Below are 14,164 nucleotides of genomic sequence, written 5' to 3'. Positions count from 1 at the left end.
TGGAAAATACTTTCCATCCAACCAGTCCCTTGACTTTTTGGGGAACATATTGGATAGCATGCTGTCTGCCAGCCCCACGTGTACCACAGCAGCAGACACTGGTTCATTACAATCCTTAGGGAGCATGGAGATACTCTTCTGGATGAGGTAAAATTGAAGCTAAGGAGGCTTTCTGCATTTGCTTTATGCTTTTCAAACACTGCTTTCATATGGAGTGAACAGCAATATTACTGTTGATCCCTGGACATGAAGCAAGTTCCATTTCCCTTACTAGCCAGAGATGAGAAACTGCAGATCAACTGTATCCAAGAGAAAGAGCACAGGTAAGCAAGATCAGGATTCAGTGACCTAGGTTATTGATAAGAGCTTTCAGCCCTGGAAGGTTTGGAAACATAGACTCTAGGGCAAATACAGCAGGAGAGGGCAACAAGGAGTATAAGGCACACAGTTGTGGCTGGCAGGGAACGGATGCACACTTCCCTCAGTGCCACACCATGCAGGGGGTCCACGGCAAGGCAGGAGCTAGAGATGGTTCTGCGTCCTCAGTCATTTCTCAGCCTTGGTAGAAGCTATGTGAAATACTGCTTCCATCCTGCTCCTCTCCACGGGGTTGGGAACAGGGTACAGGAAAGAATGGATGCCAGAGATACTGAGCCTCCCCTATCCCTGTTCTGGATGAAACTGGGTATGGGCAGCTCGGCCTACTGCCCCATGGGCCTGCCCATGTGCAGAATGAGGAGTTGTAGTTAGAAATGAGGAGTATGAACTCCAGTGTGCAGTTCCAATAGAGCTGGGCTCACCTGGAAAAAATACATTTACAATCATCTTGCTCGTGGTCCCAGGGATTCTCAAAGAGGTTCTGAAGTTGGTGGTGCTTGTTGGTCCTGAGCTGAGCATCCACACAGGAAAAAAGCCAAAATTAGCTTCTTCAAACCACCCCAAGATATTGATATTTGTTGGGGTGTTTGTGCAAGCACATGGGTTAATGTCAGGCAGAGATAGGTCCCAGGCGGCACATGCAATTAGATTGTAGGTGTGTGCACATGGACGGGAGAATGGCTGAGGGTGTGTGGGCTGGTTAGCATCTGTGCACATCACGATGTCCACTTTCACCCCAAGTAGAGGCATAGGGGTGTCCTCACTTCTTAGGATCAGCTGGAGGCACCAATGTCTGGACATTGGTCCCTTAAAGCAAGACATTCCTAAGATGGCAGCAAATTGCCATACTTTGGGAGTGATTGGTTTGGATTGTGCTGGCTGAATGAGAAAGGGGCCCTTGTTCTTGTTATCTTCCCTCCAGGTGCTGGACATCCTGGAAACCATTTTTATCTGGATGCTGACAATCCAAGAAAGGTCTGTGAGAGGTTTCCTGCTGGAAGGCATCTCCGTTCTTGCTGGGTTTCATCTAGAGGCAGTGATCAGCAGCCTCCTTAGAAAGCCTCTGCCAATGGACAGGTATTTGCCACTCCCTACCGCTTGTGCCTGGTGGTGCACACACATCCCACAACCTGGCAAAGCCCATAGAGTTTCAAGTCAGCTGCAGATCCTTTGGAATGACTTGGTAAGAGTCAATGTCCTAGTGCATTTGCATAGGAAATGCCAGGCTTGTGCCTAATGGCATTGGCAGATGCCATCACTGTGCCCCAACCCTGTCTCAGACCAGAAGAGCCCTTGGCTTTTGTTTCAGTGTCCTATTGCTTCATGACATCACAGGAGTATCCGCAGCTTGTATGTAATTCATGTTAAATTGCAGTGACACCTCTGAGCTCTGGAGGGCCTTGAGCGGGGAAAGATTTCTTCACCCTCTACATACTACAGTTGCTCATGAGCAAGATTCACCATCTGGCTGGCACAGACAAGAGCTCAGCTGAGGACATCATGGCCCTTGGGCCTCTAGAAGCAAGTGACAATCCAGGTCCAGCTCTGTCGGTTCCCCCTTGAGGGCTAGAATCCTGGTTCTCAAGAGCTTGAGGTAGGATGCCAGGCTGTGGGGAAAGCTTTTCTCTCCTGTCCCTCTGATCACCCCCGCTCTTCCATCAGCAACAGACACACAGCAGCTTCATGCTATGTGGCTGACTGACTCCATGAGACTTTGGAACTAGAAACTCCTGTAACTGAGAGGCTCCTTCTGCTTTGCAGCTCTCCATTCAGGCTGCTGGCTTCTTCCCAGGCAGAAGTGCAGGGATGTGACTGGGAAGGGAGTGACTGGAAAGGGATGTGACTGGGAGTGCAGGGATGTGACTGGGAAAGGAGCCAAGTGCTAAGGGAGCTGCTGCCAGAGCTATTCTGTGCTCTCCTGGATGTGAGGAAGAGATCTTTAGACTTGGAGTTATGAGTGCCAGGTGTCTTCTCCAGACTGATTCTAGTCTTCTCTATCTCTTCAGGCAACATGTGCATCTTTAGAGATGCTCACCACCATTCACTCCAGCCCAGTGCTAAGGAAGCTGCTCCCAGAGATTCTCTGTGCTCTTCTGGAGCAAGTTCGCCGCACTGTAGGGCAGTACATGCCAATGCCCACAGGGAGCATCCGGAGGAGACAACTGCAGAAGGGGCAGTTGCGAGCAGTGGGAAACCCTTGCAGGTAAGGAGTAGACTGTGACTGCTTTCACAGGTTTAGCCTCACTTCAGGCTAGCTGCCTGTAGGGTGTTCTTGTCCTTGCCAAGGGCTGTGCTTAGCTGTCTTGGCCCTGCAAGCTGAAAGAAGTGGGGGGTGTCTAAGAAGGGCAAAGTTTGAAATGTTAAGGTTGGGGGGGCCTATTTGTTCCTCTAATCTGAGCTTCTCTGGGGCAGGCCAGGCAGTTTCATCCCAGGGACTTCACATTCTCCATTAGTGATCAGCACACACTGGGTTCCCAGTGCTTGGGACCTGGGCATGTGATTCTGCATGTTCCCATGCTCTACATGTGACCTTTTTCCTTGTAGGGAGAGAAAAATGGATTCCCAATTCTTTCCATAGTGCATTTGGCTTGGGAGAGCCTCAATGCATCCCTTCTGGCTTCCAGCACTGATTTGTGCAAGGTCCTGCCCTCCCTGTCCCTGTCAGGGGATTGCAAGGCATGAAAAAGAATGGCAGCATTGGTCTGATCTGAGCTGCCTGCCTTGCGCAGCAAGTGTCTGAGTAATGGACCTCCTGAGTGACAAGGAGTTTTGGTTCTGCTCTGGCCACAGCATCTCATTACAGTCTGTAAATCTGGGCCTTCTCTCTCTCCAGGCTTTCTATGGAGACCCTGGCCTGTGCCATATCTAAGGGCCTTGGGGAGGGAGTGGCTGCAGCCCTCTGCAAAGAGGGAACTTGGACACTCCTTGAGAGCCCCCAGATGCACCATGAGAGGGTGTGTCAGCTGGCCAGGTAAGAGGCAGGCTGGATTGCATCTGTGCTCTAGGCAGCAGGATGAGTGGTAGAGGGGGAACTTTCTGTGCTGAACCCGCAGGGTTGTGTGGGGCTGGAGACATGGAGCTTGTGCTCCAAGAAATGAGAGTTGCTGCCTCAGAGCAAATGAGTGTTGGCAGTGCCCAGCTGGTCCCAGAACTCATGGTTTCTTTTGCAGGGCTCTGCTCCCATTGGGCATTATAATGCCCAAATTCTTGGGACAGGTCCTGCAGTGGGTAAGTTCCACAACTGAAAAGCTGTACATTACTGGTATGGTGGCTGCTTGCTGTGCTCTTTCCCTGTGGAGTCCCCTGGTCTCCTTCCTAGGAGGGAGGATCACTGGAGGCAGTTAAAAGGTTTCTCTTCTGTCCTTGCCCCTGCAATGCCACTTCGGCCATATGAGAAGGAGAGGCAGACAAGGATTTCCTTACTGACCTACCCCTACTGAGCCCTCATCCTAGCCAGCAGCTCTGAGTTTGGTCCTAACTAATGCATCTTCTATATCCACCCAGCATCCCAGGAAGACACTGCTCTAAAGCAAGCAATGCCCCAAGCTACTTGCATTGGCATCATCTCTCCCACTTAGACTAAATCCCTGTCTTCATGATTTGCCTGGCTCTAAGCAAACAACCCTCCCCATGTCCAACAGGAGAGCGCCACGAGCCCTGATTGCTTTTTCCTCTAGACCAATACAGCTACAACCTGGGTACCTGACAGTGTGAATTAGGCACACTCTTAAAGAATCCCACTACTCACATCTCTGCACTGTTAGACACCTAAATACTTTTAAACAGATCTGGCTTTGTCTACTTGAAGAGAAACCTATTGTGAGAGAGCAGGAACGGGGATAGAAATAAGCAAAGCCTTAGGTGGTATTCTCAAAGTCTTTCAGATAATGACAGAATTACTGAGACTAGTGCAATCACCTTCATCCATGTACTAATAAGTGACAAGCATCTGTCAACATAGGATGGTAACTGGAATTCTGAGGGAAAGAAAGATGGAAACAATTTTTCAGGCTTCAACCAGGAAACACAGTAACAAAGGCCCTATCTGAGTGATGATGAGACACATGCTGTGTTGATGAATAGATGGGTCTTGTTTAATGAACCTGATGGCACAGTGAGATAGGAGAGATGCAGAAGATTTTCAGTATATGAGGGGCACTGCCTAGCCATGGGCCACAGCTTACATTTTACTCATGGAAACTCACGGTTGTCATGTGAGGCCACAGATGACAGAAACAGGGCAAGTATAGTGCTCATCTTGAAGAAAGGGAAGAAGGAGGACCTGGAGAATTACTGACCAGTCAGTTGGACCTTAATAACAGGAAAGATCATACAGCAGGTCCTCAAAGAATCTATTTCTAAGCACCTGAAGGAGAACAAGGTGATCAGTAGGTCTGTGTGAAGTGGCTAGTATTAGCTTCAGATTCGGATTTGAATTTGTCCGATTCGGGGGACAGTGATTCAATTTGGTGATTCGAATCACTTTCCTTATCATTTTGGCCAAATCTGATCTGGAGGTTCAGCCACCACCGAATCAGCCAAATTTCCAAATTGGCCCCATCCCCTCCCCACTCTCCCAGCCCCACCCATGGCTGCCGTGCCCAGCTCTAGCTCTTTAGGAAAAAAAGCCCAGTGCTCACTGGCTGCTGCCAGATGGGGGTGGGGGGGAGGGATCCCCACCATGAGTCTCCAGAAGCCCCAATGGCTGCTGCAGCAGCTGGTGAGTTCAGGGCTTTTTTTTTTTTTTGCTTTTTTTTTTTAAAGAGATGGGAGCTGAGCTGGGCTGGGCAGGACAGTCATGGAGGGGGGAGGGCTGGGAGAGTGGGGTCGGGGCACTCAGAGGGGCTAGAGGAGCAGGCAGGGGATGGGGCCTGGTGGGGGTGCCCCCATGGTCCCCTCCCCCCTCCTCCAGCTCTCCCTGCCCCACCCCCTACTTACCAGCACAGAGTCTGGGTCCAGCTCCCTGCAGCAGTGAGCAGGGACTGCCTGAATTTCTGAATCTCTCTGAATCTTTTCTGAATTGATTCAGAGAGCTTTGAATCGATTTGGACCTTTTAATTGGTCTCCTGATTCAATTCAGATTCAGAGATTTGGCTGCCAAATTGGGCTGAAATCTGCTCTGAATCGAATCAGCACCGAAGCTTCGTACAGCCCTAGTGTTTCCTATTTTGGAGTAAAATTTCCAGGACTGCATTTTACTCCAAAATAATAGTGTTTTATGTCCATGTAGATCCAGAATTATTCTGGCATTAAGAATTGATAATAATTGGGTGGTAGTGATGAAAGGATTAAGAATTATATATCAAGCCTGAAATAAATGACCAACTTGATTAATAGATTTTTAAAGCCAAAAGAGACCATTTCCAACCACTCAGTTTTGTCATGCTCTTTCTGCTATATTGAAAAATCACCTATTCTCACTCTCTTCCCATTAGGTATCTATGGGCAGTGATCAAGTCTCCTCTTACACATCTTTTGAATAAAATATATGGGGGGGGGGGTTGTGCTACAATTTTTTCTATTTTTTGAATTTCAAGAACAGACAAATAAATGTATTTAATTCATTATCTGGATATTTGGATAATGCAGTTTAAACTCCTGGCAGCAATGTCAGTTGCTATATGACAGGAGTCAATTTTTTTTCTCTTTATTAATATTATTCCAAAGGACTAGGATCAACTGACATACAGTCTTTACATTATTTTGATTTTAGATCACTCTTCTAACTTGACGTGTCATAATGTAAATTTACAGCCCACAACTAATCCTTCTGTTCTTGGTTTGGGTGAGATGCTGAAGAACTTTACAGTTTCAGATGGAATTTGTATTTTGAAAAAATGCAGAGGCATAAAATACAGGGCAGGCATCTTGGTGGCAGCAGCAGGCATAGCAGCAGAGACCAGGCCAGCAGCAGCCACTGTGGTGACTACCACTCATGCACACCCTCTAAGTGTACACCCAGGGCTAGTTCCTTGGTCACCCACCACTTTTTATAGTACTGGAAAAATGTGATTGAATTGTCATTAGTAGGGAATTTCAGTTACAATAAAAGCTCTGTTATCTGGCATCCCTCGAGAATGGGGGATGCCAGATAACAAAATATGCCGGTTTATTGAGTGGCCCAGGCCACCGCTTCTCCTGCCACATCTGGGGCGTCCCGCCACCCCTCCCGCAGCATCACCGCCCCTCCCACCGCATCGCTACCCCTCCTGCGGGCCCTGTGGGACAGGGAGGCAGGCCCCGCACAGCCCTGCACAGCCTATTATGCTCCTGGGCTGTGGGGGCTCGGCGGTGCAGGCTGCTTTGCCCTGGGCCATGGGGTCTCAGAGAAACTGGAAGTGCCGGCTTGTAAAATGCCACTTAACAGAACTTTTACTGTAATAATTTTTTAGTTATGTACCTCTGGGAAGTTTTGATATTCAAATATCTGGCTGAAGGCTAGTTGAATACAAACAATTTTTATGACTGCACAACCTCTACTATTTTTAGAGTGAAATACAAAAGTTAAAAAAAAATCACAAAAACAGGAGGGATTTTTTGTTTTTAAAAGGGCGATGAAAGTGAAAAAAGCTGGTGTTAATATCAAAACTTCTGAATAATTAGAATTTCCAGGAACATATACATTTAACAAAAACAAACAAACAATAAAAACCAACTGTTTTTCAATCTCTTATCGAGGCATTGTGATGAATGCATGGGAATGGGAATCAGGAGACCTTGCTTCTGTTCCTGCCTATGAAGCTGACTTGCTGGGTGATCTTCAGAGAGTCACATCATCTCTCAGGGACACTGGAGAAAAATCTGAATATCATCATGCTTGCCTTCCATTATAAAGCACTTTAAGATGTTTAGACCAAAGAACCTTAGACAGTTTTGCTCTTGGAAGATCCTGAATAACTTCACTGACTCACTTCAATAAACTGAGAGTCCTAAAAGGTTACTTGTGATCTATTATAAATCTATTTATAAATATGTCTAGGGTATCAAAAGTAGTAAAATAATCCTGTCAGTATACAGCACTAAAGAGTAAAGGAGTTTCAAGGTTTGGAACAGAGAGCAAGTTCCTTGGTAAGAACCACCATTAAAAAACTTTTTAAACCGCTATTAAAAGAAAAGAATAAGAAAAACAGTTAAAGACTTGAAAATGTAGGGTGCCTGTACATGAGACCAAAGTCAGCTCTGACATATTGCTATACAGCACATTGGAGCAGACTCAATCATTTGAGTCTGCTGGGGTTTTTTGCTTGGTTTTTTTGTTTGATTAATTGAGTCTGCTAGAGCATGATAATTACCATGCTCCAGTTAGCCTCTGCATCTTATTTAACAGTGTCCCCACATTTCAAAATAAAGGTAGGGGTGCTTTATAAAACACCTCTGCCACCATTTTGAAGCACGGGGACACTGAAACACAAGATGCTCTGGTTGCTTTAATTAGAGCGGCTCTCAGAGCTGCTCTAATTAAAGCCCCTCCCTGCTTCTACCCCCCTCCCCACCCGACCATGTAAAAATCTGTATAAAGTATTAAGTAAGGATTCAATTTTACCAATATCCTCTAATCCCCTTCTCTTTGGATGTAAGGAGGTTTGATACAGAAAAACCTTGTTGACAATCTTTTCATTGGTATTAAGAGGGGAATACCTGTTCTCTTGAAGTAAAGGAGAAAAAGTTGGTTGATATGAAGTGGCACTGTTCTGGCTGATCCTGTTTCTTTGAAGGCAAATAAAAACACATCCACAAAAAGAGAGAGGATAGAACAGTTAAAATAAAATATGCAGCTTCTCTCTCTGGTGTTGTCATTTATGTGGCTCCACCTTGCTGGAGAAACACAGGCACAGCATGCTGTCTCATAGGCCACTCTAAGAGTTGTTGAACTGATAGCAGCATCAGATTGTTTAGGGAACTGCTTCCCACTGCTTTTTTGGGTTACACAAATATGTAAAAGAGGTAGTCTTGGGAGGCTAGACCAGACTCTTAATTAAAAAAGCAACAAGATATAGAAAAGAGAAGATATAAGTGGAAGGGAAAAAAGGACAAAAAATGAAGGGCCAAGAGATGGATTCATAGATGCTAGGGTCGGAAGGGACCTCAACAGATCATCAAGTCTGACCCCCTGCCTAGGCAAGAAAGAGTTCTGGGGTCAGGTGACCCCATCCAGATGCCTATCCAGCCTTCTCTTAAAGACCCCCAGGGTAGGGGAGAGCACCACCTCCCTTGGAAGCCCATTCCAAATTTTGTCCACCCTTACCGTGAAGTTTTTCCTAATATCTAGCCTAAATCTGGTCTCTGTCAGTTTGTGACCATTGTTCCTTGTTACCCCAAGAGGTGCCCTGGTGAACAGGGCATCTCCGATCCCTTGCTGTGTCCCCCTAATAAATTTGTAGGTGGCCACAAGATCACCTCTCAGCCTTATTTTGTGGAGGGTAAAGAGGTCCAGGTCCCTCAGTCTCTCCTCATAGGGCTTGTCCTGTAAGCCACTAACCATACGAGTGGCCCTCCTCTGGACCCTCTCGAGTCTATCGACATCCTTCTTGAAGTACAATGCCCAAAACTGGATGCAGTACTCCAACTGCAGTCTGTCCAACGCTGCATAGAGAGGAAGTATCACCTCCTTGGTTCTATTTGCCATGCATCTGCTGATGCATGATAAAGTGCAGTTAGCTTTGCTGATGATTTCATCACACTGATGACTCATGTTCATCTTGGAGTCCACTATGATTCTGAGATCACTGTCTGGTTCTGTGCTGCTGAGAGGGTCACTTCCCAGCCAGTACATGTAATGGATATGTTTGTGCCCTATGTGCAGCACTCTGGTCAGACACGATCTACCTGCCACGAATCCATGCTCGTTTCTCTGCTGCCTTATTTTTCCCACTGGACTCCCACAAATATGATCCTTTATAATCTTTTCAAAGACCTTTCCAAGGATGGAGGTGAGACTGACTGGCCTATAATTACTTGGATCTTCCTCCCCTTCTTGAAAATAGGGACCACATTGGCCCTTTTCCAGTCCTCCGGGACCTAACCCGAAGGTCCATGAGTGCTCAAACAGCCATGCCACTGCTTCTGCTACTGGCCAATTCTTTCAGTATTCTCAGATGCAGATCATCCATGCTTGCTGACTTGAATACATCCAGTCCATCCAAGTGACTGCATCAAGTCAGCGTTGGCAGTTGGTGGACTGGTGTCCCTCTGATGCCCATCTAAGAACCCATTAGGAGAATTATCTTGAGCCCTGTTCAGGAACACCGAGGCAAAAAAATCATTGAATAGCTCAGCCTTATCCCCCCGTCAGTCACTAGTTGTTCCATCTTGTTCAGTAGGGGTCCTGTGCTGCCCTGCACCTTCCTTTTACTCCCTACATATCTAACAAAAAGACTTTTTGTTGTCTTTAATTTGTGTTGCCAGCCTCAGCTCTGTAGTTGTTTTGGCTTTTCTAACTGCCTCCCTTCAAGTGCAGATCAAGTAGGTATACTCCTCCTTGGTGGCTTCCCTCTGCTTCTACTGTCTATATGCCTTCTTTTTTCCTCTTAGGCTCGCCTGGATTTCCTTGTTTAGCCAAGGAAGTTTTTTGGCTCCTTTCCCCCTTTTCCCTCGTACTGGGATAGTCTCCCTCTGTGCCCGTAGGATTGCTTCCTTTAGGAATGACCACCCTTCCTGGACTCCCATTTCACCAATACTCTTATCCTGCAGTGCATCTTTGACTAGACTCCTAAGCACGCTGAAGTTAGCCTTCCTAAAGTCAAGCACTTCCACCCTTCTACTTATCTTACCCACTGTACGCCATATGGTGAATTCGATTGATTGGTGGTCACTGTCTCCAAGGTGACCATGAATCTGCAGCTCCCCTACCAGGTCCTCCCCTGTAGCCAACACCAAGTCCAGTAAGGCATTCCCCTTAGTGGGACTGTATACCTCCTGCATTAGGTGAAGGTCCTGAATGCAGGTTAGGAACCTAAGTGAATGGTTGGATTTGGCTGACTGCTCCTCCTAGCAGATGTCAGGGTAGCTTAGGTCCCCATGACAACCATGTCCCTAGACCTCTGGCCTCTGAGAGTTGCCTCAGGAATTCCAAGTCTAGCTTTTCCTCTTGGTGTGGTGGTCTGTAGCAGAGTCCCACCACCAAGTCCCTTTCCCCTCGATCTCCATGTATCCTAACACACAATGCCTCAACTTTCTCCTCCTCTGATCCCATTTTGATTAGGGTAGATGTATAATGCTCCTTTATATAGAGAGCAACCCTACCCCCTTTCCTTCCCACTCTGTCCCTTCTGTGCAGCCTGTAGCCCTCAATGTGTACCACCCAGTCATGGGTAGGGTCCCACCAGGTTTCTGTTAGTCCCACTGAAACAAAGTTATTGTCTGCAAGCAGGAGTGTGATTGTTCCCCATGCTCCTAGTATTACTATAGAGGCACTTGAGCCCTCAAAATGGTGCCGTTGGTGCCCCACCCTATTCTGATGCCCAAAGGGTCCCTTGGTACACCTGGTATGTACTGCTGCATGTCTCACAGTTTGTAAGTTCTAGACTCTCTCCATCTCCTACCTCCCCATCATACTTAGTTTATAGATGGAAACTGCTTTTCATATTCCAACTAGTGACTAAATTTAGCCAGACCCCAGGGAGGTTCACAGGTTCCTATTAGATTCTCCCTCTCTAGTCAGAATGCCTTGCAGGGTCAAGAATATGAAGGTCCAGTGATGTCACGGTACATCCTGTTGTCCAAGGAAGTGGCAGGGTTAGTAGCCATGGCTAAGTACAGACTTTCAAAAGCCTAAGGTGAAAGTGCTCTAAGTATTGTGCTTTACTCAAAGTGGTCTAGGATAGGTCATGACCAAACAAAAGAGATGCTTGCTATTCAGTGAGGAAGGCTCCAAGCCTACCTACACTGGCTGAGGCCAGCAGCCAAGCAGCCAGCTACCCTTTATTGCCCCTTGTGACCCCTCTCCTCAGCCCAACATGCTGGTGGCTGTTAGTGCAGGCAGCTAAGGGGTGAAGCAGGGGAATAGAGCAGGCTCCATCCAACTTGCTGGCTCAGAGTTCAGGCGAGGACCAGTATAGGTCTGCATGTCAGAGGGGCTGTGTTCCCCTGCCCACTCCCTACTCCCTAGATGGCCACAGAGGAAGGAAATAGAGCCTTTCCTGTTTTCTCTTTGTGACAGCCTTGGGGTGGGGCAGAACTGGGCTTGTGATCACCTAGAGCAGATGAGCACTAGCTGAAGCTAGCAGGCTACTCAGCAAGAAGCCCCTGGGATGCCAGTGGAATGCAGCCTAACTTGAGTCATGATGGGATCTGTTCATGAACAAACCATGCCCCCGGAGGCTGGGGGGACATGGCGACCACCCACAGGTGACGGTGGGGGGGGGGGGCGGGGGCATGGTAGCAGAGAGCAAGGAGCTCCCGCAGGCAGCTGTGGCAGTGTCAGCAGCAGGGACATGCCAAGCAGGGAGCTCCCACAGGTGACCACGACACTGTCAGCGGGGGGGGGGGGGGGGGATGGCGAGTGCCAACTGGCAATTGGCAACCACCCACAGATGTCACTAGCAGCATTGGCGGCAAGGGATGGGGGGTGGTGAGCAACTACCACCCAGAGGCATTGCCAGTAGCCTTGGTGGCACTTCTCTCAGGGGGTGCACCTCCAATCTCAGGGGGTGCACGTGCACCCCCTACATATTGCCAATGGATCTGTTACAAACATTCAATAAAGCACTCTAACCTAAACCAATTTAGTGTGATACCACATCCATCCAGATCTATTTTAGAGTGGGACTCACCGTTTTCAAAATACTCTACATGCAGTTAATATCTGTTCGGTTATGGCTGTAGAGTACTTTCTGAGCACTTATCATGAAAGAAGTATAAAATCTGTACCTTGCCATGATAGTAAAGTTCAATCAATCCAGCCTATCCTCCTACCACCCTACCTGATACCCTACTTTTCCCTCAACAATCTCAGTTTTCTTCAGAAAGACCCAGAAGGAGATGATGGGCAAAATAACCCACTAATTTCCAGCATACCCATTATCAAGGATCCTGGTTTTCTCTGATTTTAAAAGAGCCCCAGTTTTTTGTTAAAAATAGTAACCCCAAATCCACATTTTTCCATGATTTAAATGAAACACCGCTATTAGATTAGATTAGATTAGATTAGATTAGATTAGATTAGTGGTGTTTCATTTTAATCACAAAAAAATGCCCATTATCGTTACCTTTAAGAGTGTTATGTATAAATTGTTACATTTCCCTGGGGATTGCAGAAGGGAACAGGTCAACTGTAAGCAGAGTACTGCTCTCTGAATAAACAAGCTTTATCATTCTATAAACTTAACTCTTTGGTCACTTGAGAATCACATGTGGTACCTGGTGTGGAGTATGACAAAAAATGGAGCATCTCAGAATTAGAATTCCAGAGGAGTTAAAGCTGTCCAGCAATGCAGCAGAAAACTGAAAGAAATTTAAGCAGAACTTCACCATATATATGATGGCCAGTGGAGCTACAGAGAATTAAGATCCACTCAAGGTAGCTATTTCTTTAAATATAGCAAGCCCAGCAGCTCTGCCTCTTTATAATAGCCTACAACTGTCAGAAGCAGAACAGGAAAGAAAGCTATGATACAGTAATAAAAGAAGTTGAGGAATATTGTATACCCAAACAAAATAAAACCTTTGAATGGTATAATTTCCACATGAGATAACAGAAAGAATGTGAGACAGTAGAAGAGTATGTCAAAGACCTTAGACTGCTGAACCAGACATGCAACTTCGCAGACCTAAAGGAGCCCATGATCAGACACCAAATAGTATTAGGTATAAGGGATACAGGCCTCAAGAAAAGATTGTTAGAGGATCCTGAGCTTAATTTGGAAAAGGCAGTTAGAACGTGCCAAGCAGCTGAGATAACAAATGCCCAGCTGCAGAAGCTGGAGGAAAAAACAGAACAAGCTGAACTGGACAGGATTACAAGACTGCAAAAACCTAAGGCAACACACAAACAATACTGAAAGGGGGAAGTCACTATGAAGTAGGAAAGCAGAGGGCCAAAGAGAATTGCTTGAAGAAACAATGGTCAGAGGCAGATGCTGTGAGGATTAACACAAACCCATGCAATGCCCTGCATTTGGCAAGCACTGCAACAAAGGCAGAAGATTCAGTCCCTTTGCAAGTTTGCAGAAAGAAGCAGGATGCACCACACAAGAAACAGCAGGTGTATGATCTATGCAACAAGGAAAAGGGAGAATTCCTCATTGGCACAGGGCAAGAAGTAAATTCTTCTGAGGATTGGACAATCACCCTGAACACCAATGGACTAATGGTGACTTTTAAATTAGATACAGGGGCACAGATCAATGTAATACCAGAATACATTATTCAAAAAATGAAAACTAAACCTGTATATAAGAAAGTGATACTTAGAGCATGTAATGGGAACATGATAGCAACCAACAGTGTTTGTGCACTGCATGTCAGACACAAGGATAATATAACAAATTTTTTAAGGTCTTGATGGAACTATGGTTTATAGATGATGTATTAGTTTGGGAAAATACTATGGAAGAACATGCCATGAGTCTAAGAAAGGCACTAGAAATAGCTCACAGAGTAGGTTTGAAACTGAACAAACAAAAATGCAAGTTCAGGGTCAAAGAAATAACATATCGAAGAGAAAAGCTCTCTTAGAAAGGAGTGCCAATCAACCCTGCAAGGGTTAAGGCTATTACAAACATGTCACCCCCTACAGATAAGGAAGGTGTGCAAAGATTACTGTGAATGATCAATTCTGTAGGGAAAT

At 46.3% G+C, this 14,164-nt stretch overlaps 1 long non-coding RNA gene across 1 annotated transcript; it reads left to right on the top strand.

Moving 5' to 3' along the window:
* The first annotated feature begins 1,308 nt into the window (after positions 1 to 1,308).
* On the top strand, positions 1,309 to 2,619 carry LOC109282564 (uncharacterized). Its single transcript, XR_002089576.2, has 3 exons — positions 1,309 to 1,455; positions 1,754 to 1,972; positions 2,385 to 2,619. It is a non-coding gene; the product is annotated as an uncharacterized LOC109282564 (long non-coding RNA).
* The last annotated feature ends 11,545 nt before the right edge of the window (positions 2,620 to 14,164 follow it).

This window comes from Alligator mississippiensis, chromosome 1 (assembly GCF_030867095.1).
Source record: "Alligator mississippiensis isolate rAllMis1 chromosome 1, rAllMis1, whole genome shotgun sequence".
Classification (NCBI taxonomy): Eukaryota; Metazoa; Chordata; order Crocodylia; family Alligatoridae; genus Alligator; species Alligator mississippiensis.
This window is presented reverse-complemented; position numbering and strand designations above follow the sequence as displayed.